The 22,159-nt window shown below is 45.8% G+C and overlaps 1 long non-coding RNA gene across 1 annotated transcript; it reads right to left on the bottom strand.

Moving 5' to 3' along the window:
• Window positions 1-602: 602 nt before the first annotated feature.
• Window positions 603-3,863, bottom strand: LOC132386759 (uncharacterized). The gene is made up of 3 exons (XR_009509663.1): window positions 3,813-3,863; window positions 2,740-2,790; window positions 603-654 (listed from the first exon to the last, which is right to left on the bottom strand). It is a non-coding gene; the product is annotated as an uncharacterized LOC132386759 (long non-coding RNA).
• Window positions 3,864-22,159: the final 18,296 nt, after the last annotated feature.

Below are 22,159 nucleotides of genomic sequence, written 5' to 3'. Positions count from 1 at the left end.
AGCTTTCTACCGTGGCCTTCTTTCAGCCGCTACTTAATGACGCAGACGACGTCATAGCGACCAAATTCTGGTTGCACCACGAGTTCCCCTTCTTCTGTCCAAGAAAAGAACTTAAATTCTGCATTAATTTTTCAACTCGAATCTGAAGGCTGCCTGGATCAACATGGGGAAACTTCAATCCTGAATTCTTTGCCATTGCACTTCGTCTCAGTGGTAGAATTTAACTCTGAGCTCTGTCGGCATTTTTAATCAATCATTGAATTGTCCTCCCTTACAAACATATTGCACACATCCTGTACTTGTAAATATGCGGGCTCTACATCAATCGTATCATACCCAATCCCTGAGAACTGCCATATTCATTTTACCACGCCCAACAGCCCAAGTAAACCTGACCAAAAATAAAAGTCAATTGTTGTTTTCTGCGGCTTTCGGAAACCTTATAACAAGGTGACGCATATGAGATGGCTTAATGAGCTAAATTACATGGTATTACGACAGCGCTCCTGACACTATCGTCAGTTTGAGCACCCGTGCGATACAGCAGCACTATTGGTTCATTTTTCGTCCCGCGTTTAGTCACTGTCTTCGATATCCATTTACCTGTCAAGGCGAGTAGGCACCGGAGGTGCAGTTGTGGTATCTTCGTCGGCCCTGTGGACAAAATAGAAATACTTATATCTCCGTAATCCGGAACTCATCTGCTTCCCGTCTCGTTAAACCACAACTTGAACCATTTCCCGATCCAAAGAGAGCGTCAGATTGTTCTGACGTCAGAACGTTAGTGCCAAAGTGAATGACTTTGACCCATGAGAAAAAAAAAGGCAAAGAATCAGCGGAAGTGCCAGCACAGCGGGGTGCTGAGCGACGCAGAACTGGGACGGCACGGGGCAGGGAGGCGGGATCAGAGCGGGGGCCGATCTCGGGTGAGTTATGAAACGGGGCGAGAGGCTGAGCACATGAACTGGGTTGACGTGCTGGATGTGGAGGTCACGTGAGATCTCAGCAGCGCACTTTGTGCGATTCAGGCGGACATCAAAAGAACAAAATTGAAAGGACGCTTACAAAAACCATGGGCTATTGCAAATTGTGCTGGAGAGCTTTGAATGGAGTTCAGGGAAATGATGGATGGATGGATGAGCGGAATAGGTATTTTGCATCTGTCTTCACTGTGGAAGATACCAGTGATTTGACCAATTACTGTCGTGACGGGTCCAGTCAACGGAGAGGGATTCAACAGAAACAGCGGAAAATTCAAGTGCAGCTTAGCGGCAGTGCCATTTAGTGTGCTAAGTTTTAGCTTGCGCCTGTTTCAGATCCTCAGACTTAAGGGAGGTAACAACTTTATCATTCTGCTCGAACTTCTCCATTTCACATCTGGCAGTGCCAATTGCTCCGGAGACAGTGTTTTCTACTGAGTTTGCGATGTGGGAGGTCTACATGGCGTCAAACTTTATGGATAATCAAATCTGCACCTGCTGCACCGTGCTGCCGCTTTTGTGAGAACGTTTCAACGATCTGGAGAAGCAGTTGATTATCTTCAACTCATAAGAGAGAATAAAGAGGTGATAGATAAGAGCTGTAGGGAGCTGGTCATATCCTGGTTGCCTATAACTCCTGTCTGCTCCTCCTCACTTTTCTTGACAGGACGAAGGTCATCGAACTACCTGTCTCGTACCCTAATTCGGTCCCTAAGGAGAAGCAGCTCGACGCACCTGATGTGCACGTAGTCGTCCGGCAGGCTGGGGGTCTCCCGGATTTCCCATATCTCACACCCAATACAGAACACCGGCCTCACAGACATATATCCTGTTTCTATTCGTCAGAGTTTGCATACCTCACTTCGACCCGTTATCCACGAATCCCGAATGAACCAATGCCCTACCGTTCTGCCTGCGATCACTTTTGTCGATGAACGCTCCTTTGATGACTGCTCCGCTTGGCAGCCTCCCTTTTCTGCCTGAATCTGTCCTCCTATTTAGCTCACGATTTCCTTCCTACATGCGCTTTCCGGGCTCCCTTTACAAAGTAATCCACACATGTTCTCTATTATTCTGACTTCTATATATTATTCACATGTGTATTTATTCGCAGAATTTCCTAAACCCACCTACAAAGATTCCAAATGCTCTGACCCTAACATCTTTCTACAGATGTTATATCACCTGTTACCAACAGAGCCATCCCAACGCATATGCCTTCCTGCATGTGCCGTTGACAAAAAATGGATATCCTTAGATGTTAAGCTCCCACATTCGACCGTCTTTCAGCCGGTACTCAGTGACGCCCATGGCGTCAGTGTCTAATTGTTGGTCCATTCCATTCTAAATGCTGCACGCATCTAAATGCGGCAGGGTCAGTCCAGCATTCCTCGCCATTTTAAATTCACCTCTGCCGTAGAACTAATCTCTTTGCTCTGTCCGCCATGGTCCTTCTCTACAGTCATCTTACTCACATCATCTACTTATAAACTTGCTGGCCCTTCATCAAATGTATCATACTGGATCTCTTATCTCTGCAATTTTATCTTAACCACGCCCAACTGCTTTAGTAAATCGGACGTAAAGGAAAATTAATTATTGATTTATTAGATTTTCTGAAGGGTTTTCACAAAGTTCCACAGATGAGGCGGCTTAACGAGATAGGATGACATAGTGTTATCGGAACACACCCGTCCCTACCATTAGTTTGAACCCCCTCTCGACACAGCAAAACAATTAGTCTTCAATTTCCACTCACCCCTCAAGTTGAAAAACAGCCCACCCTGCAAATGGACTGTGTTGGCCAAGCCTGTGAACAAAATAGAAACAATTATATCCCTGTAATCTGGAACCTATCTGCTTCGCGGCTCATTAACCCAACCTTTGAACTTGTTCCCGGTCCTGTCACTGTGCACTTTTTTAAATTTTAACCAGAACGTTCCTACAGGTCATTTCGAAAAGGGCTGAGTCTGAAGAATGTGATGAGAACAACGAATGACTGAGCCTGTCAGCAAAGTTGGATGCATAGGGACGCAGAGCCGCGACCGCCCCGATGCAGAGAGGGAGCTCAAGGCTGGACCACATCTCGGCTGAGTTACTAAACAGGGTTAAAGCTGAGCACATGAAGTGGGCTGAAGAGCTGGCAATATATGATCACGTGAGAGCTCAACAGCGCACTTTATACAATTAAGGTGGACAACAAAGGGACCCTGGAAAAACACATTTGATGACATGGAAAGAATAAGCGATGTTATAAGGCACAGTTACAAATAGAACGTGACGGTGGAGAGGTTTCAATGAGACTCAGGGAAATGATGGATAAGCGCAGCAGGTTATTTGAATCTATCTTCACTGTGGAAGACACCAGTGATCTGGTGAACATCTCAAGGGAAATCTGTTGTGCGGACACCCACCGGCAGAGAGGGATTCAATGGGAATGCGGAAATTTCAAGCATGTGCGTCGCGGCAATGCACTTGTGTGTTTTAGGCTTTAGAGTGCGGTGGAAAACTATCGGCAACATTATCACCCGATCTTATTTCTCCATTCCTCGTCGGTTAGCGAGAATTGGTACAGCGGCAGTGTTTTTGCAATGTGGGAGGTCTAGACGCCGTCCACCCTCTCGGATAAACAAATCTGCTCCAGGTGCACCGAGCTGCAGCTTATGAGGGGACGTATTAAGGATGACAACGTGCCGCACGAAGCTGGTTAACGAGCTAGTTTCGCATAGTGTTACTGAAGCTTTCCCGACCCGTCCGTCGGATGGAGAAGCCACCCGATACGGCAACACTTTAATCGCCCCGTACATAGACCTAGTTTTCGATTCTACTTACAACGGCCCTTTACAACGTCGCGCAGGTGGAGATGTGTTGCATTTGCGTTTCCTGTGGGGAAAAATAGAAAAATCTTTCTCAGTAACGCGTAAACACCTCCCGGCTTCTTAAACCACTCTTTAGTCCATTTCCCCGTCCTGTCAGAGCGTACCACATTTCTCATTCGCTGTCCAGTCATTCGAGCAAGTTAATTTGAAAAGTGAGTTAGTTTGAAGAATATGAAATAAACAAAAGTTTAGAGGACCTGCCAGCAAAACGGAATGCCCAGCGATGCAGAACTGTGACGGTCAGTGAGAGGCGAGGGGAGCTGAGAGCTGGGCCAAAGCTCGGGTGAGTTATTAAACAGGGCAAAAGGCCGAGCACGTGAAATGAGTTGAAGATCTGGCCGTGGATAACGACGTGAAACCTCATGAGCGCACGGTGTACAATTAAGACGGACAACACAGGGATCATAGAAGAACAGATTTTTAGATAAGGAAACAATAAGCAAGAGTCTAGAAGGAACAACTGTAAATTGAACAACCATATGCAATAGTCTAGAAGGAACAATTAGAATTTGAACATTATGCTGGAGGGGTTTGAATAGGATTCAGGGACATGGTGGATGAGCACAATTAGTATTTACATTGACCATTGCTGCGGAAGACACCAGTAATTTGGCCAACATTCAAGGGCGATGAGGTGTGCGGCAACCAATCTACAGAGAGGGATTCGTCAGATAAGGCCGAAAATTCAATTGCATGTCTATAGGCCATGACTTTGAGTATGCCAGGCTTGAAAGTGCGCCAGTCTAAGATCGTCCGGTTTAGGCGACAGAAAAGTGTCTGGCTATTTTATCATTGAGTAATCGCCTGATTGCTGTACCACGTGGGCAATCCACACCAGAGGTGCGTGGAAAGAGCCAGTCCATAAGCAGGACGATCGAGAGTATGGTTTGGCTGCAGATCTTCTGAGTTCATGGAGTAACCAATCAGCAAGCGACTATGCGTAAACAGAGATATTTTTCAGTCAGGAACGCGCAGAAGATTTTAAAAAAAGTGAACAGAGTTTCCAGCGATTTATCTCTGAGTCGGCCATTCAACATCGGGGTGCAGTAAAAGAGTTGTTTTTTCATTAGGCGGCGATCCAGATTTTGATGGAAAGTTTCTAATTTCTTTTGTCTGTTTTTTTTTGCTTCTGAATTGAGGAGCGACCATTCTGAAAGTTGAATTCATTAGAAAGGGATGTACGAGACCTGTTTTGGGAGAGGGTTCGGCTCATCAGGCTTACGCGAGGTCAGGCTTTGGAGAGGCATATAGTCTTATAAGTTGAACTCTCTGTACTTATTTGTCCATTCTTCATTCACTAGGGCATATTGTTTAGGTGAGAATCGCAACAGAAACAGTGTTCTGTACACGGGTGTGAAGTGGGAAGTCGGCCAGACGTCCAGCATTGCAACTGAACACAAAGGAACAAGAGCTGCAGATCGACGACCTTCGGAGAATGAGGACAAGATCGATCGCAATTGCTGGTCTGGAGCTCTAAAACAGTCAAACGCTCCTGATATGTTACCTCCATCAGTCCCGGAATTACTAGCATGTACTATCTCATTCCCATTAACTTTCTCCAATGACAACACGTCCTTTCTGAAGAAAGGGGCCCAAAACTGTTGAAAAACTGCAAGTGCGGCTGACCAGTGCTTTAAACAGGGTCGGCCCTTTGTCTTTGCTTTTGTATTCTATTCCTATTAAAATAAATGGCACCACTTCATTTCCTTTCAATACCCCAGTCTTACACTGTAAGTTAACCATTTGGGAAATTTGTACGAGGTATTTTGATCTCTCTGCATGAATGTTTACGTTCCCCATTTAGATAAGGGTCCACATTATTGATCCTTTAACCAGAATGCGTTATCGTTCATTACCCAACACTGTTTAACATCTGTCACATTTTTTCAAAGTCGTTCACTTTGTATATGTCATGCTGCAATCTCTAAACTTCCTCAGAACTATCCATCCCTTTAGCCATCTTCGTATTATCCGCAAACATTACCACAAAGCCAACAGTTCCTTTATCTATGTCATGGACAGACAACGTGAAAAGCAGATGACCCAGTATTGAACATTGAGTAACACCACTAGTTACGGGAAGGCAATCAGAAAAGGCCTATTTTAATCCTATTCTCTGCCTCCAGCCTGTCAGTGATTGTATGTTTCCTGTAACGCTGTAGGATTTTATCTTGTTAAGCAGCCTCGTTTGTGGCACGTTCTCCAGCGTCTTCTGAAAATCTAAGTAAATGAAATCCATCACCTCTCCTATTATCACGCTGCTGGTTGCTTCCTTGAAAAAATCTACAGATTTTTCTGCAAGTGCTCCTTTCACAGAAACCATGCTGATTTTATCTTTCCATTATAAAAGACATGTACATGTTACACATAGCATCTAATTGTAAACCAGCTGACTCGTAGTCAGCTGTATCATACTTGCTCACATTCCTCAGCCATATTACAGACAGACAGAGAGATAGACGGACAGACATACTTTATTGATCCCGAGGGGAACTGGGTTTTATTACAGCCGCACCAACCAACAATAGTGTAATATAAAACCATAAATAATTAAATAATAGTAACTTAGTAAGATACTCCGAGGGAGGAGTTGTTAAGTTCAGTGGCCACAGGAAGGAATGACTTCCTATGACGCTCAGTGTTATATCTCAGTTGAATAAGTCTCTAGCTGAATGTATCCCTGCGCCTAACCAGTACATTATGGAGTGGATGGGAGACATTGCCCAAAATAGCATGCGACATGGACAATCCTTAAGCCACTGCCAACAACCCTCGTAAATCTGAGAAAGTCAATTGATATTCATTCCTTAGATTTTCAGAAAGACGTTATCAAGGTACTGCACATGTGGTTCATTTTTAAATGTTTAATGCTTTCTGTTGGCGGCAGTCACCCCACTGCATATGCCTTCCTATCTGTCCTTATGATACAAAATACATCCGAAGATGCTAAGCTCTCAACTATGACTTTCTTTCAGGCACGACTCGGTGATGCCCACGACGTCATCGCGAAAAATCTCTGATTGCACGATAAATTCGTCCACTTAATACTGAATGCTGCGCGGATCTAAATGCGAAAGCTTCAGTCCTACATTCTTCGCCCATTGAATTTTGTCTCGATGGTAGAATTTAATTCTTTGCTTTGTCTGCATTTGTGACTAATCTTGATTCGCCCTCACGTACAGCATGCGACACGCATCCTCTACTTCTAAATTTACTGACTCATCATCAGTTGTACCATACTCGATCCCTTCTCTCTGCCATAATATTTTAAACGCACCCAACAGCTCTAGGAAATCCGAACGCAAAGACAAGCCAAATGTTGTTTTCTTAGACTGTCAGAAACGCTTTAACAAGGTGCCACGGTTGAAGCAATTTAAGGAGCTAATTAGCATGTCATTACCAGAGTGATCTCGACCATACCGTCAGATTGAGCACCCACGCGATACTCCAACACTTTTGTTTCATCTCTCACCTCGGGCACAGTCACAGCCTTCCATTTCCACTCACCTGCCACGGCGAGAAGCTCTTGGAGATGCAGTTGTCACGCGTCCGCCGGACCTGAAGGCAAAGTAGAAATGATTATACCTTCGTTATCCAGAACTCTTGAGCAGGTTCGTGCGAAAGCGAGTGAGTTTGCAGAATGTGAAGAAAACAAGGAAACAGTGGACCTGCCAGCAAAGCGCGTGTCACAGAGACGCAGAACTGCGGTGGGCACGGTGCAAAGAGACGATGCCAAAGCTCTGTCCGATCTCGGGTGAGTTATTAAACAGGCCAGAAGGCTAAGTTCATAGCTGTCGAGATCACGTGAAATCTCAGTGGAGAGCTTTGTGCGATTAAGTCGAACAGCAAAAGGACACAGAAACAACAGCTTTAAAGATATGGAAACAACAAACGGCATGTGAGACGGCACAACTATACATTGTGCTGGAGACGTTTGAATGCGAATCAGGAAAATAATGGATGGATGAGCGCAATAGGTATTTTGCATCTGTCTTCACTGTGGAAGACACCAGTAACTTGACCAGCATCTGAAACTAATGGGCTATGCGGCGACCAATCAACAGAGAGCGACTCAACCGAAATAGCGGAAAATTTCGGTTCCGTTTTCGCGGAAATCCCTTTGGAGTGCGCCTGTCTAAGATCTTGAAGCTTGGGCGAGCTAAAAATATTTGTCAACTTTATCATTGTAGTATGTGGGAAGTCAGGGCGAGCACAGCTGTCCCCGATGACTACACCTGCAAAAGGTGCATCCAGCTGCAGCTCCTGACAAACCGTGTTAGGGATCTGCAGCTGGAGCTGAATGAACTTCGGATCATTCGAGAGCTACAGGCAGAAATAGACAGGTGGTTCAGGGAGATAGTCAACCCTAGGCGTCAGGAAGCAGGTAGTTGGGTGACTATCAGGAGAGGGAATGGGAATGGGCAGAATGAAAATAGCACACCTGTGGCCGTTACCGTCAATCATAAGTATACCGCTTTGGATACTGTTGGTGGGGACGACCTATCAGGGACTAGTTGCAGTGGTTGCGTCTCTGGTACCGAGACTGGACCCTCAGCTCAGAAGGGAAGGGATGGGGTGAAGAGGACAGCAGGACTGATAGGAGATTAGATAGTTAGGGCGACAGATAGGAAGTTCTGTGGAAGAGATCGAGAATCCCGGATGGTCTGTTACATCTCTGGAGCCAGGGTCCGCGATGTCTCGGATCGAGTTCTCAGTATTCTCAAGAGGGATGGTGAGTAGCCGGATGTTGTGGTCCATGTAGGGACCAATGCCGTTATGTTGGAAGAGTGAGGAGTTCCTGAAAGGTGAGTTTAAAAAGCTAGGTGCCAAGTTAAGGGACAGGACCTCCAGGATAGCAATCGCAGAATTGCTACCAGTGCCACGTGCAGGTGGGTTTAGTGATAGTAAGATACTGCAGATCAACACGTGGCGGAAGACATGGTGCAGGAGGCGGGGCTTTAGAGTTGTAGATAATTGGGCAGTTTTCCAGTGAAGTTGGGACCCGTTTTATATCTGAACTGGAGGGGGACAAATATTCGTTCAGGCAGGTTTGCTAGAGATGCTCCAGTGGATTTAAACTAGATCCCGGTGGTGTGAGGGGGGGGGTGAGGGGAACGAAAGATTAGGAACAGATGTATGGGATAAGGAAGAAATAGAAGACGGTAAATTTTTCTCCACTGTTAGAGATAAACAAAGAGGAGGAGGCGGGGAATTTGTCAAATATATTTATTTTAATGCCAGAAGTATTGTAAGAAAGGTTTATGATCTTAGAGCATGGATTAATGCCCGGAAATTTGATGTTGTAGCTATTAGTGAAACATCGTTGCAGGCGAGGTGTGATTGGTAACTAAATATTTCTGGATTTTGCTGCTTCGGGCGTGATAGAATCGGTGGGACAAGAGGGGGCGGTGTTGCGTTGCTTGACAGAGAAAATATTACAAGGTTGCTTTGGCAGGATAGATTAGAGGGCTCGACTAGGGAGGTTATTTGGTTGGAATTGAGGAATGGGAAAGGTGTAGTAACACTTATAGAGGTGTATTATAGACCACCTAATGGGAAGCGAGAATTGGATCAAATTTGCAAGGAGATAGCAGATATTTGTAATAAGCACAGGTCTGTGATTGTAGGAGATTTTAATTTTCCACACATAGACTGCAAAGGCCATACTGTAAAAGGGCTGGATGGTTTGGGGTTTGTAAAATGTGTGCAGGATAGTTTTTTTGCAGCAGTACGCAGAGGTACCGAATAGAGAAAGGGCAGTGTTGGATCTTCCCTTAGGGAACAAAATAGGACAGGTGATGGAAGTATGTATTGAGGATCACTTCGGGTCTAGTGAACTCAATGCCATTTAGTTTCAATATAGTTATCGGAAGGATAGGACTGGACCCAGGACAGAGATTTTTGATTGCAAAAAGGCTAACTTTGAGTAGATGCAAAAGGATTTAGAAGGAATGGATTGGGACAATTTGTTTTATGGGAAGGATGTAATAGAGAAATAGAGGTCATTTAAAGGTGATGTTTTGAGGGTACAGAAGGTTTATGTTCTTGTTAGGTTGAAAGGAAAGGTTTAATGTTTGAGAAAGCCATGCTTTTCAAGGGATATTGGAAACTTGGTTAGGGAAAAGAGAGATAAATACAATATATATATGGAGTAAATGAGGAGCTTGGGGAATATAAAGAATTTAAGAAGAAGCTTAAGAAAGAAATTAGAAATTGCTTTTGCAAGTAAGGTGAAAATAAATCCGAAGGGTTTCTACAGTTATATTAATAGCAAAGGGATAGGGAAGGATAGGGTGCTTCAGAGAATCAGAGTGGACAGCTATGTGTGCAGGCAAAAGAGATGAGTGAGATTTTGAACAACTTATTTTCTTCAGTATTCACTAAGCAGAAGGATATTGAATTCTGTAAGGTAAGAGAAACAAGTAGGGAAGTTGTGGAAAGTATGACGATTAAAGAGAAGGAAGTACTTGCGCTTTTATGGAATACTAAAGTTGATAAATCTACGGATCCCTCGGACCTTGAGGGAAGTTACTGTAGAATCGCGGGGGCTCTGACAGAAATATAAAAAATGTCATTAGAAACCGGTAAGGTGCCCGAGGATTGGCGTATGGTTCATGTGGTTCCATTGTTTAAAGAAGGTTCTAAGAGTAAACATAGCAATTATGGGCCTGTCAGTTTGGAGAAAGTCTAACATTGTGGAGATGCGAAGGGACTTAGAGAGAGTGGATCGGGTTAAGTTGTTTTTTGGGAAGGATGTAATAGAGAAATGGAGGTCATTTAAGGGTGCAATTATGAGGGTACAGAATCTATATGTTCCTGTTAGGTTGAAAGGAAAGGTTAAAGGTTTGAAAGCGCCATGGTTTTCAAGAGATATTAGAAACTTGGTTCGGAAAAAGAGGGATATCTATAATAGATATAGGCAGCATAGAGTTGCCGGAGGAATATAAAGAATGTAAAAGGACTTTTAAGAAAGAGATTCGAAAAGCTAAAAGAAGATAAGAGGTTGGTTTAGTAAATAGGGTGAAGGTGAATCCCAAAGGTTTCTACAGTTATACTAAAAGCAAGAGGATAGTGAGAGATAAAATTGGCCCCTAGAGAATCAGAGTGGTCACGTATGTGTGGAGCCGAGGGAGATGGGAGAGATTCTGAACGATTTCTTCTCTTCGGTATTCACTAAGGAGAAGGATATTGAATTGTGTAAGGTGTGGGAAATAAGTAAGGAGGTTATGGAATCTATGACAATTAAAGAGGTGGAATTACTGGCGCTTTTAAGAAATTTAAAAGTAGATAAATCTCCGGATCATGACAGGATATTCCCCAGGAACTTGAGGGAAGTTTGTGTAGAGATAGCAGGAGCTCTGACGGAGATCTTTAAGATGTCATTAGAAACGGGGATTGTGCCGGAGGATTGGCGTATTGCTCATGTGGTTTCATTGTTTAGAAAGGGTTCTAGAAGTAAGCCTAGCAATTATAGACATGTCAGTTTGACAAAATTAAATAAATGTAAAGTATTCTTAGAGATAGTATTAATTATTATCTGGATAGACAGGATCTGATTAGGAGTAGCCAGCATGGATTTGTGCGTGGAAGGTCATGTTTGACAAACCTTAATGAATTTTTTAAGAAGTTACGAGGAATGTTGACGAGGGTAAGGCAGTGGATGTAGTCTATATGGACTTCAGCAAGGCCTTTGACAAAGTTCCACATGGAAGATTAGTTAAGAAGGTTCATGCGTTAGGTATTAATGCTGGAGTAATAAACTGTAGCTAGATGGGAGATGTCAGAGAGTAGTGGTGGATAATTGTTTATCGGGATGGAGGCCGGTGACTAGCGGGGTGCCTCAGGGATCTGCTTTGGGCCTAATGTTGTTTGTAATATACATAAATGATCTGGAAGATGAGGTGGTGAATTTGATTAGTAAGTATGCCGATGATACTAACGTAGGAGGTGCTGTGGATAATGAGATGTGTTTTCAAAGCTTACTTGGAGGTTTATGCCCGTTAGAAGAATGGGCAGAACGTTGGCAGATGGAGTTTAATGCTGAGAAGTATGAGATTCTATATTTTGGCAGGAATATTCCAAATAGAACATACAAGGTAAATGGTAGGGCATTGAGGAATGCAGTGGAACAGAGAGATCTAGGAATAACAATGCATAGTTCCCTGAAGGTGGAGTCTCATGTAGATTGGGTGGTGAAGAAGGCTTTTGGAACGCTGGCCTATATAAGTCAGAGCATTGTGTACAGAAGTTGGAATGTCACGTTGAAATTGTACAAGGAATTGGTAAGGCCAAATTTAGAATATTGTGTACAGTTCTGGTCACCGAATTATAGGAAAGATATCAATAAATTAGAGAGAGTGCAGAGACGATTTACTAGGATGTTACCTGGGTTTCAGCACTTAATTTACAGAGAAAGGTTGAACAAGTTAGGTCTATTTTCATTGGAGCGTAGAAGGTTGAGGGGGGGTTTGATCGAGGTATTTAAGATTTTGAGAGGGATAGATAGATTTGACGTGAATAGACTGTTTCCATTGAGAGTAGGGGAGAATCAAACGAGAGGACATGTTTTGAGAGTTAGGGGGCAAAAGTTTAAGGGAAACACGAGGGGGTATTTCTTTACTCAGTGAGTGATAGCTGTGTGGAATGAGCTTCCTGTAGAAGTAGTAGAGGCCAGTTCAGTTGTGTCAATTGGATAGGTATATGGACAGGAAAGGAGTGGAGGGTTATGGGCTGAGTGCGGGTAGGTGGGACTAGGTGAGATTAAGAGTTCGGCACGGACTAGGAGGGCCGAGATGGCCTGTTTCCGTGCTGTGATTGTTATATGGTTATATGGTTATTATCTTTCACTTTGGCAGCCAAAGCTACCTCATGTCTTCTTTTAACTCTCCTGATTTCTTTCTTAGGGTTCTTTTTACTGCACTGTTTATATTCCTCAAGCGCCTGATTTGCTCCCTGTTTCCCATACATGTCATACATCTCTCTTCTTCCTTATCTGAGATTCAATATCCCTAGAGAACAAAGGTTCCAGATCCTTATTCATTTTGTCTTTATACCTCTCAGGAACACACAAACTCTGCATTCTCAAAATTTCTCCTTTGAAGGCCTACTTTTTACCAACGGCATCTTTGCCAGAAAAGAACCTGTCACAATCCACGCTTTTTAGATCCTTTCTCATTTCTTCAAATTTGACCTTTTTCCAGTTTAGAACATCAACCCGAGGACCAGATCTATCTTTACCAATGATCAAGTTAAACTAATGTTGTTGTGATCACTGGAACCATAGTGTTCCCCTATACACACTTACGTCACCAGCGCTAACTCATTTCCCAATAGGAGATCTAATATTCTATCCACTCTAGTTCGTACCTCTATATATTATTTTAGAAAACTTCCCTGAACACATTTTACCAACCCTAACCCATCTAACCCTTTAACATTATGGGAGTCCCAATCAAAAGGTGGAAAATTAAAATCCCCTGCTATCATAATGTTATGTTTCCTGCAGTTGTCTGCTATCTCTCTGCAGATTTTCTCATCCAGTTCTCGCTGAATATCGTGTGGTCTATAATACAACTCCATTAATGAGGCCATAACTTTCTTGCTTCTCAGCACCACCCATATGCCGTCGGTAGAAAAGCTCTCTAATCAGTCTTGCCTGAGCACTGTTGTAACATTTTCCCTGACAAGCAATGCCACAACTTCCACCCTTCATTCTTCTGCCAATTATCACGTCGGAAACTTCGGAACTCTGGAACATTAAGCTGCCATTTCTGTCCCTCCTGTAGCCAAGTTTCGCTAATAGCTACAATGTCGTAATTTCATGTGTCAGTCCATGCACTCAGCTCCCCACAATACGACTCGCATTGAAGTAGACAGACCTCAGAAGATTATTACCACCACACACAACGCTTCTATTTGTGAGTTTGCATGAACTTTTAACATAATTTATTTTCACCCCGCTTCAATATCTGGTCTGGCACTCTGGTTCCCATCCCCCTGCAATTCCAGTTTAAATCCTCCCCAATAGCACTAACAAACCTCCCTGCAAGGATATTCGTCCCCCTGTACTTCAGGGGTAACCCGTCGATCTTGTACAGCTCCCTCCTGCCCAAGATGAGGTCCCAAATTATCCTGAAATCTGAAACACTGCCCCCGACACCAGTTTCTCAGCTATGTGTTCATCCACCAGATTATCCTATTCTTACCCTCACTGGCACGTGGCACAGGTACCAATCCTAAGATTACTACCCTCGATGTCCTGCTATTTTATCTTGCTGCGAAGCTCTCTGCACTCTCTCTTCAGGGTCCCCTCACTCTTTCTTCCTACGTGAGCGGTACCAATGTGTACCATGACATCTGGCTGATCACCCTCCCATTTCAGAATGACGTGCACGCGATCAGAGACATCCTAGACCCTGGCAACCGCGAGGTAGCAAACCATCCTTCTCTGGGGTAGGGGCAGTCCTAACCTCTCCCGCTGTGGGCCCTGCAGTCGTCCTGCCTTTTGGCAAAGTCCTCTTACTGGGTGTAAGTTCAAAGTCGGGCTGCAGGTCAACCTGCACCTCCTGTCCCAGAGGCAACAGCCAAGTCCGATGGACAATCTTGACAGGCCCATTCCCCTCCTCTGGATTCAATCAGAAAACCTTTAGGTTTGGCATCAGACTCTCCACCACATAGAGTGTGGCCGCCCAGCGGTCAGCCAACTTGTGCTTTCCAGGCTGTCCCAAATTTCTCGGCAGGATTTGGGAGAACCTCACTTTTTGATCATGCCGCCTCTTCTTTCCTCGATTTTGCATGGCGGCCGCGACCCCAGCCAATTCATAAGCCCTTTTCAGATCTCATAGCACACACATACTTCAAATAAGCCTTCGGTGGTAATCACCCTCGTCAGTCTCAAAACAAAAGTCAATGGGCTACCTCGCCTCGGGCCCAAACATCCGATACTATAGCGAGTACTCAGTAGCTTCACTTTGTGTACAATTATAACTGTGAACCAGATGCCCAGTAGGTTGACTCCGCTCTCTCTTCTCGCTGATCTCCAGGGTCCCGAGCATGTCTAGCAACGTCCGATTAAACCGTTCAGGCTGACGATCGCTGTGAGGGTGATACGTCGTGGTCCTAAACGTCTCGACTCCAAGCATTGCCAGTAACTCATAGATGAGTCTGCTCTCTAAGTCCCTGGTCACTATGTATCCTCCTGGGAAAGCCACACTCAAAGAAATACTTCTCCCATAACACGTTTGCCACCGTAGTCGCGCTCTGGTCCTTGGTAGGAAATGTCTGAGCATATCTGGTGTAGAGGTCCGTGATGACCAAGGCATTCGCTGTTCTATTGACAGGAAATCCATACACACCAGGACGAGCAGCCCTGCACTCTGCAATTGGGACAAACAAGCTGCCGGCCCAGGCACTGTCTTCCGCCGTATGCAGCGAATGCACGGCTTGATTTCAATCAGTCGGTCCGGGGATGACCTGACCTGGTATAAGATGTTTTCTTCAACTCCAAATGAGGCCATTCTTTCAGTAATGGAGGCACAGAAGCGTGCTTCGTCTTCTCTGCCTGAGCCATGTCTCTCTTTTCGACCACTGTCCAAATAGTGCCAATGCCCGGTACATTTCGCTGAGCAGAACTCAAATCCGGCAGCTGATCTGTCTTCAGAGCAGTCCGATGACAGTAAACTTGGCGAATGGCGATATCAGAAGCCGCCAGTTGATCCGCCACACGATCCTGCCTTTCATTTCCCTCTGCCTTCAGGGTGATGGCAAACTGACATGTGGCCTTCACCCCAGGTTCAGGAATGTTATCCCACTCTGCGTCCCTGTCCAGTCCCTCATGCATCTTAAAAAAACTCTTGACCGTCATATGTGTGCAGTACATACGGCAATCGGAGGTCCGCAAAATCCAGCACCGGCGCCTGTGTCAGCAGCTCCTTCAGCGACTGAAAGGGCTCCTCGCAGTTTACATCCAACCTCTGTGCAAAGGGCTCCTTTCAATGTTTCGCTCTCCCTTTCTTCTCCAAGGGAGGGTAACCACACAGAAGCTGATTCAATGTGTGACTCACTTTGGCGTCGCCCTTCACGAATCTCCGATAATAACCACAGAACCCGAAGAACGAGCGCAGAGCGTTCACAGTCGGAGCCCTTGCCCAAATGGTCACCGCTTCCATCTTCGCCGGGTCTGTAGCTGTTCCATTCCCTGAGGTTGTGTCAGACACAGCTACTAGACGTTTAGCAGAACTGGCACTTGTCCAGGTAAAGTTTTAACCCTTCAGATTTCAGGCGGCCAAGAACATTCAGTAGTCTCGCTTCATGTTCTTCCAATCTGAATCCAAATACTATGAGTTCATCGATATACAACAACACCTCAAGCAAGTTCATATCCCCAGCAGTCTTCTCCATGAACCGCTGGATATTGGCAAGGGCTCCCAATATGCCCTGGGGCATCCTTTCGAACTGGAAGAATCCGAGAGGACATATACATGACGGCATCAGTCATCGGGATCTAGTAATATCCACTACTCAAATCCAGCACCCTAAACCACTTCGCACCTCTCAGACATGCCGGCGCGTCTTCGACACTCGGGACGGTATACTGGTCACGGACGGTGCGGTGTTCAGAGCCCTATAGTTCACACACATGCGTACCTTCCCGTTCTTCTTCTGGGCCACTGCTACTGGGGCGCCTTGGGGCTTCGGTAATCCGTGATGACCCCAGCTTCCTTCAGCTTACAGAAGTGCTGCCGCACGTCTTCCACGTCTGCAGGGGCCAGTCGCCGCGACCTCTCTCTAAACGGCGTGTCCTCTGTCACCCGCAGAGTGTGTGCAGTGCTCTTGGAACAACCCACATCACACTCGCCAATGGAAGAGATAACTTTCATACTCAACATCTTTCCTACCAGACACCTTTCCTTAACCCGGCGGCACCGAACATTCCCCCGAGTTGAATACCTCAGCGATCAACTCCCCCAACCTATTTTCCAATAGTCCCTCCCCGGCGTGCCTCACAGTGACACTAGACATTACCGTCACCGGGTATAAAATGCGCCAGGGAAGTCACTAGCTTAAATCTGACCTCCCTATACGTAGAGTTTCTGAAAATCACTGTCATACTGCTCGCCTGTACAAACGAGGGCTTCTGGAGTTCGGACCTCACCAGTACCCAAGCAGGAAATCCGGATTTCCCCTCGTGATCTTCCCGAGCATCCACAAAGAGGGTTTCGCCCTCTGGCACTCCGGGAGATGTGGGGGTCCCCATCACTCTCTGTACTTCCCCAGGAGGTACCACTATTAGATTCGACTGGCTGAACCACACAGTCACTTGCTTAAATTACGTATCCAGCCCAATGCTACCACACACTTCCTCAAAAGCAGCTCGAAACACTGGGTCTACTAAAGGTGTGTGGGTCTGTACCAGTATTGAAACACCGCTCTTCTCAACAGGTTCCGGACAAAGCAGAACCACTGTATCAAGAACCCCAGACACTACCACAGCAGCCTACGAGAACTCCAGTTTCACTGACAAATAACCGTCGTATGGATGATCAACAGCACTGAGTCCTCAAATCTCCAGTGCGTCCAATGGTGTCAAGGGTAAGTGCGTCAGATACCGGTTGAAAAACGAACAGTACAGTAACGTGACCTGCGACCCGTATGGCTTAAGTATGGCTTAAGTATGGAGTATGGCTTAAGCGTAATTACCCCCATTCACAGTGACACACTGGAGCGTGGAACCACTAAGCCTTTAAGAATAAGATCTTTTGGTTTGGGGAATTCTTGTTACATTGCAGGGAATGTGTTCCGCAGAGACACCAGGCCGCCCCCTCTCTGTGTCTCCTTTAAGTTTTCCCTACGGCTGTCCCTGCTGAGGTACCCGGGGGCTCACGCTTCTTCTGGCGTGACACCTGCATTGTGTACCCCTTGGGGAATCCGCCCTCTTCAGCTGCATCTAATGGGGGAGGGGTCTCACCCGCTGATTACAGTCGACGTAACTCCGTTCACAACTCTACCACAATCTCCTCAACGGCTCCCCGGTGTAGGGTATTTGTGGTCACCACCGCAGGTGACTACTAAAGAGGAGTGTACCCTGCTGACTGAGTCCTCCCGCGCTTCCGCCGCGTTCTCCTCTTTCCATATCTCTCTGATCAGCTCAACAACAGATGCAGGGCGCGGCTTTTGAGCCTTTCGGAGACGCCACGCTATCAGGTCATAGAACTTGGTGCCCCTGGCTACCTGGTCTATTCGTAACTCATCCAACTCACCCTCCCGAATGAACCCTCTGCGCCGCAAGCAATTTTGCTGCCTCTGCGGAAGAAAAATAAAATCAGAACGCTTCTTTCCCTTCTCCTGACGCATGTTTTGAAACCACCCTTGAGCTCCAGTGGGCCTCCAGTCGGACCAAAAGCATGGTCCAGTGCTTGCTTGCAGATAATTGAAAGCTGTCGTTACGGCATAATTTAAACTGACGGCTCTCACAACGTCAGCATCCCTTCCATTCAATCATTCAACCATTCATCATCCTGCACTGCCGCTCATTAATAACTGAGAGTCCCTTCCGACCTCATCTCAGGAGTGGGCGTTAATTCAGACCATAGGCGGAACCTGCCACAGCTGGGTCTTTTAATTTAATTTCTGCATTTGTTCTTCAGAGAATTAAGGGCGGATATTCTTACACTTCACGTGGGACGTGGTCTAATTAAACATTTCGAATCCGACCACTCTTTCCTCGCACTCCTGGAAAGGATAGAACACGCCCCCAGCCACCTTAGCGCTGGTCTGCATTAAAACGACACCTGCGCCCGCTTTTTTATCAAACCTCCACTGAGAGTCGCAATCCTAAGGGTATTAACAGTGGGATTAACAATTCATCCAGAGTACGAATATCTGCCCACTCGTTCGTTACTCAGGGTAAGCACACGCATCCAACGGATTCAATCCAAGACGAGCCCCCACACTTGTAAATCTCGCTTCGCCTACCGTCAGTTTGATCACCCGCGCGATACAGCAGCATTTTTGGTTCATTTTTCGTCCCGCGCATAGTCACTATCTTCGATATCCATTTACCTGTCAAGGCGAGTAGCCACCGGAGGTTCAGTTGTGGTGTGTTCGTCGGCCCTATGGACAAAATAGAAATACTTATATCTCCGTAATCCGGAACTCATCTGATTCTCGTCTCGTTAAACCACAACTCGAACCTTTTCCCGATCCTATGAGAGCGTCAGATTGTTCTGACGTCAGAACGTTAGTGCCAAAGTGAATGACTTTGAACCATGTGAAAGAAAGGCGAAGAATCAGTGGACGTGCCAGCAAAGCGGGATGCTGAGCGATGCAGAACTGGGACGAGCACGGTGCAGGGAGGCGAGATCAGAGCGGGGGCCGATCTCAGGTGAGTTATGAAACGTGGCGAAAGGCTGTGCACATGAACTGGGTTGAAGAGCTGGATGTGGAGGTCACGTGAGATCTCAGCAGCGCACTTTGTGCGATTCAGGCGGACATCAAAAGAACAGAATTGAAAATACGGATACAAAAACCATGGGCTATTGCAAATTGTGCTGGAGACCTTTGAATGGAGTTCAGGGAAAGGATGGATGGATGGATGAGCGGAATAGGTAGTTTGCATCTGTCTTTACTGTGGAAGATACCAGTAATTTGACCAATATGCAGAGGCATGCGTGTCGTGACGGGTCCAGTCAACGGAGAGGGATTCAACCGAAACGGCGGAAAGTTCAAGTGCAGCTTCGCGGCAGTGGCTTTTAGTGTGCTAAGTTTTAGAGTGCGCCTGTCTCAGATCTTCAGACTTGAGGGAGGTAACAACTTTATCATTAAGCTCGTACTTCTCCATTTCACATCTGGCAGTGCCAATTGCTCCGAAGGCAGTGTTTTCTACTGAGTTTGCGATGCGGGAGGACTACATGGCGTCCACCTTTATGGATAATCAAATCTGCACCAGCTGCACCGTGCTGCCGCATCTGAGAGAACGTTTGAATGATCTGGAGAAGCAGTTGATTATCTTCAAGGCATAAGGGAGAATAAAGAGGTGATAGATAAGAGCTGTAGGTAGCTAGTCATATCCTGATTGCCTGTAACTCCTGTCTGCTCCTCCTCACTTTTCTTGACAGGACGAAGGTAATCGAACTACCTGTCTCGTACCCTAATTCGGTCCCTAAGGAGAAGCAGCTCGACGCACCTGATGCGCACGTAGTCGTCCGGCAGGCTGGGTGTCTCCCGGATTTCCCACATCTCGCACCAGTACAGAACACCGGCCTCACAGACATATATCCTGTTTCTATTCCTCAGATTTTACATACATCTCTTCGACACGTTATCCACGAATCCCGAATGAAACAATGCCCTACCGTTCTGCCTAAGATCACTTCGGTCGATGAACGCTCCTTTGATGTCTGCTCCGCTTGGCAGCCTCCCTTTTCTGCCTGAATCTGTCCCCCTATTTAACTCACGATTTCCTTCCTACATGCGCTTTCCGGGCTCCCTTTACAAAGTAATACACACATGTTCTCTATTATTCTGACTTCAATATATTATTCACATGTGTATATATTCGCAGAATTTCCAAAATCCACCTACAAAGATTCCACATTCTCCGACCCTAACATATTTCTACAGATGTTATATCATCTGTTACCAACAGAACCATCCCAACGCATATGCCTTCCTGCATGTGCTGTTGACAAAAAAAGGATATCCTTAGATGTTAAGCTCCCACATTCGACCGTCTTTCTGCCGGTACTCAGTGACGCCCCTGGCGTTAGTGTCTAATTGTTGGTCCATTCCTTTCTAAATGCTGCACGCATCTAAATGCGGCAGGGCCAGTCCAGCATTCCTCGCCATTTGAAATTCACCTCTGCCGTTGAACTGATCTCTTTGCTCTGTCCGCCCTGGTCCTTCTCTACAGGCATCATACTTACATCATCTACTTATAAACTTGTGGCCCTTCATCAACTGTTTCATACTGGATCTCTTATCTCTGACACTTTATCTTAACCACACCCAACTACTTTAGTAAATCGGCCGTAAAGAAAAATCAATGATTGATTTATTAGATTTTCTGAAATGTTTTCACAAAATACAGCAAAACAGTTACAGCAAAACAGTTAGTCTTCAATTTCCACTTACCCCTCAAGTTGAAAAACAGCCATCCCTGTAAGTGGACTGAATTTGCCAAGACTGTGAACAAAATAGAAACAATTATATCTCTGTAATCTGGAACCTATCTGCTTCGCTGCTCATTAACCCAACCTTTGAACATGTTCCCGGTCCTGTCACTGTGCACTGTTTTTAATTTTAACCAGAACGTTCCAACAGGTCATTTCGAAAAGGGATGAGTTTGAAGAATGTGATGAGAACAACGAATGACTGGGCCTGTCAGCAAAGTTTGATGAATAGCGACGCGGAACCGCGAACGCCCCGACGCAGAGAGGGAGCTCAAGGCTGGACCACATCTCGGCTGAGTTACTAAACAGGGTTAAAGGCTGAGCACATGAAGTGGGCTGAAGAGCTGGCAATAGATGATCACGTGAGGTCTCAACAGCGCACTTTGTACAATTAAGGTGGACAACAAAGGGACCCTGGAAAAACACATTGGAAGATATGGAGAGAATAAGCGATGTTATAAGGCACAGTTACAAATAGAACGTGACGGTGGAGAGGTTTCAATGAGACTCAGGGAAATGATGGATAAGCGCAACAGGTTATTTGAATCTATCTTCACTGTGGAAGACACCAGTGATCTGGTCAACATCTCAAGGGAAATCTGTTGTGCGGACACCCACCAGCAGAGAGGGATTCAATGGGAAAGCAGAAAATTCAAGCGCGTGCGTCGCGGCAATGCTCTTGTGTGTGTTAGGCTTTAGAGTGCGCCATTCCAAGATCTTCAAGCGTAGGCGGTGGAAAACTATCGGCAACTTTATCATCCGATCTTATTTCTCCTTTCCTCGTCGGTTAGAGAGAATTGGTACAGCGGCGGTGTTTTTGCAATGCGGGAGGTCCAGACGTCGTCCACCCTCTCGGATAAACAAATCTGCACCAGGTGCACCAAGCTGAAGCTTGTGAGGGAACTTATTAAGGATCACAACGTGCCGCACGAAGCTGGTTAACAAGCTAGGAAAGCATAGTGTTACCGAAGCGTTCCCGACCCATCCGTCAGGTGTAGCAGCCACCCGATACGGCAACACTTTAATCGCCCCGTGCACAAAACTAGACTTCGATTTTAAGGTCACGTTACAACGTAGCGGAGGTGGAGATGTTTTGCATCCGCGTTTCCTGTGGGGGAAAATAGAAACATCT

Source organism: Hypanus sabinus, unplaced genomic scaffold, assembly GCF_030144855.1.
Source record: "Hypanus sabinus isolate sHypSab1 unplaced genomic scaffold, sHypSab1.hap1 scaffold_129, whole genome shotgun sequence".
NCBI classification, from domain to species: domain Eukaryota; kingdom Metazoa; phylum Chordata; class Chondrichthyes; order Myliobatiformes; family Dasyatidae; genus Hypanus; species Hypanus sabinus.
The sequence above is the reverse complement of the archived record's forward strand: the minus strand, read 5'-3'. Positions and strand labels throughout refer to the sequence as shown.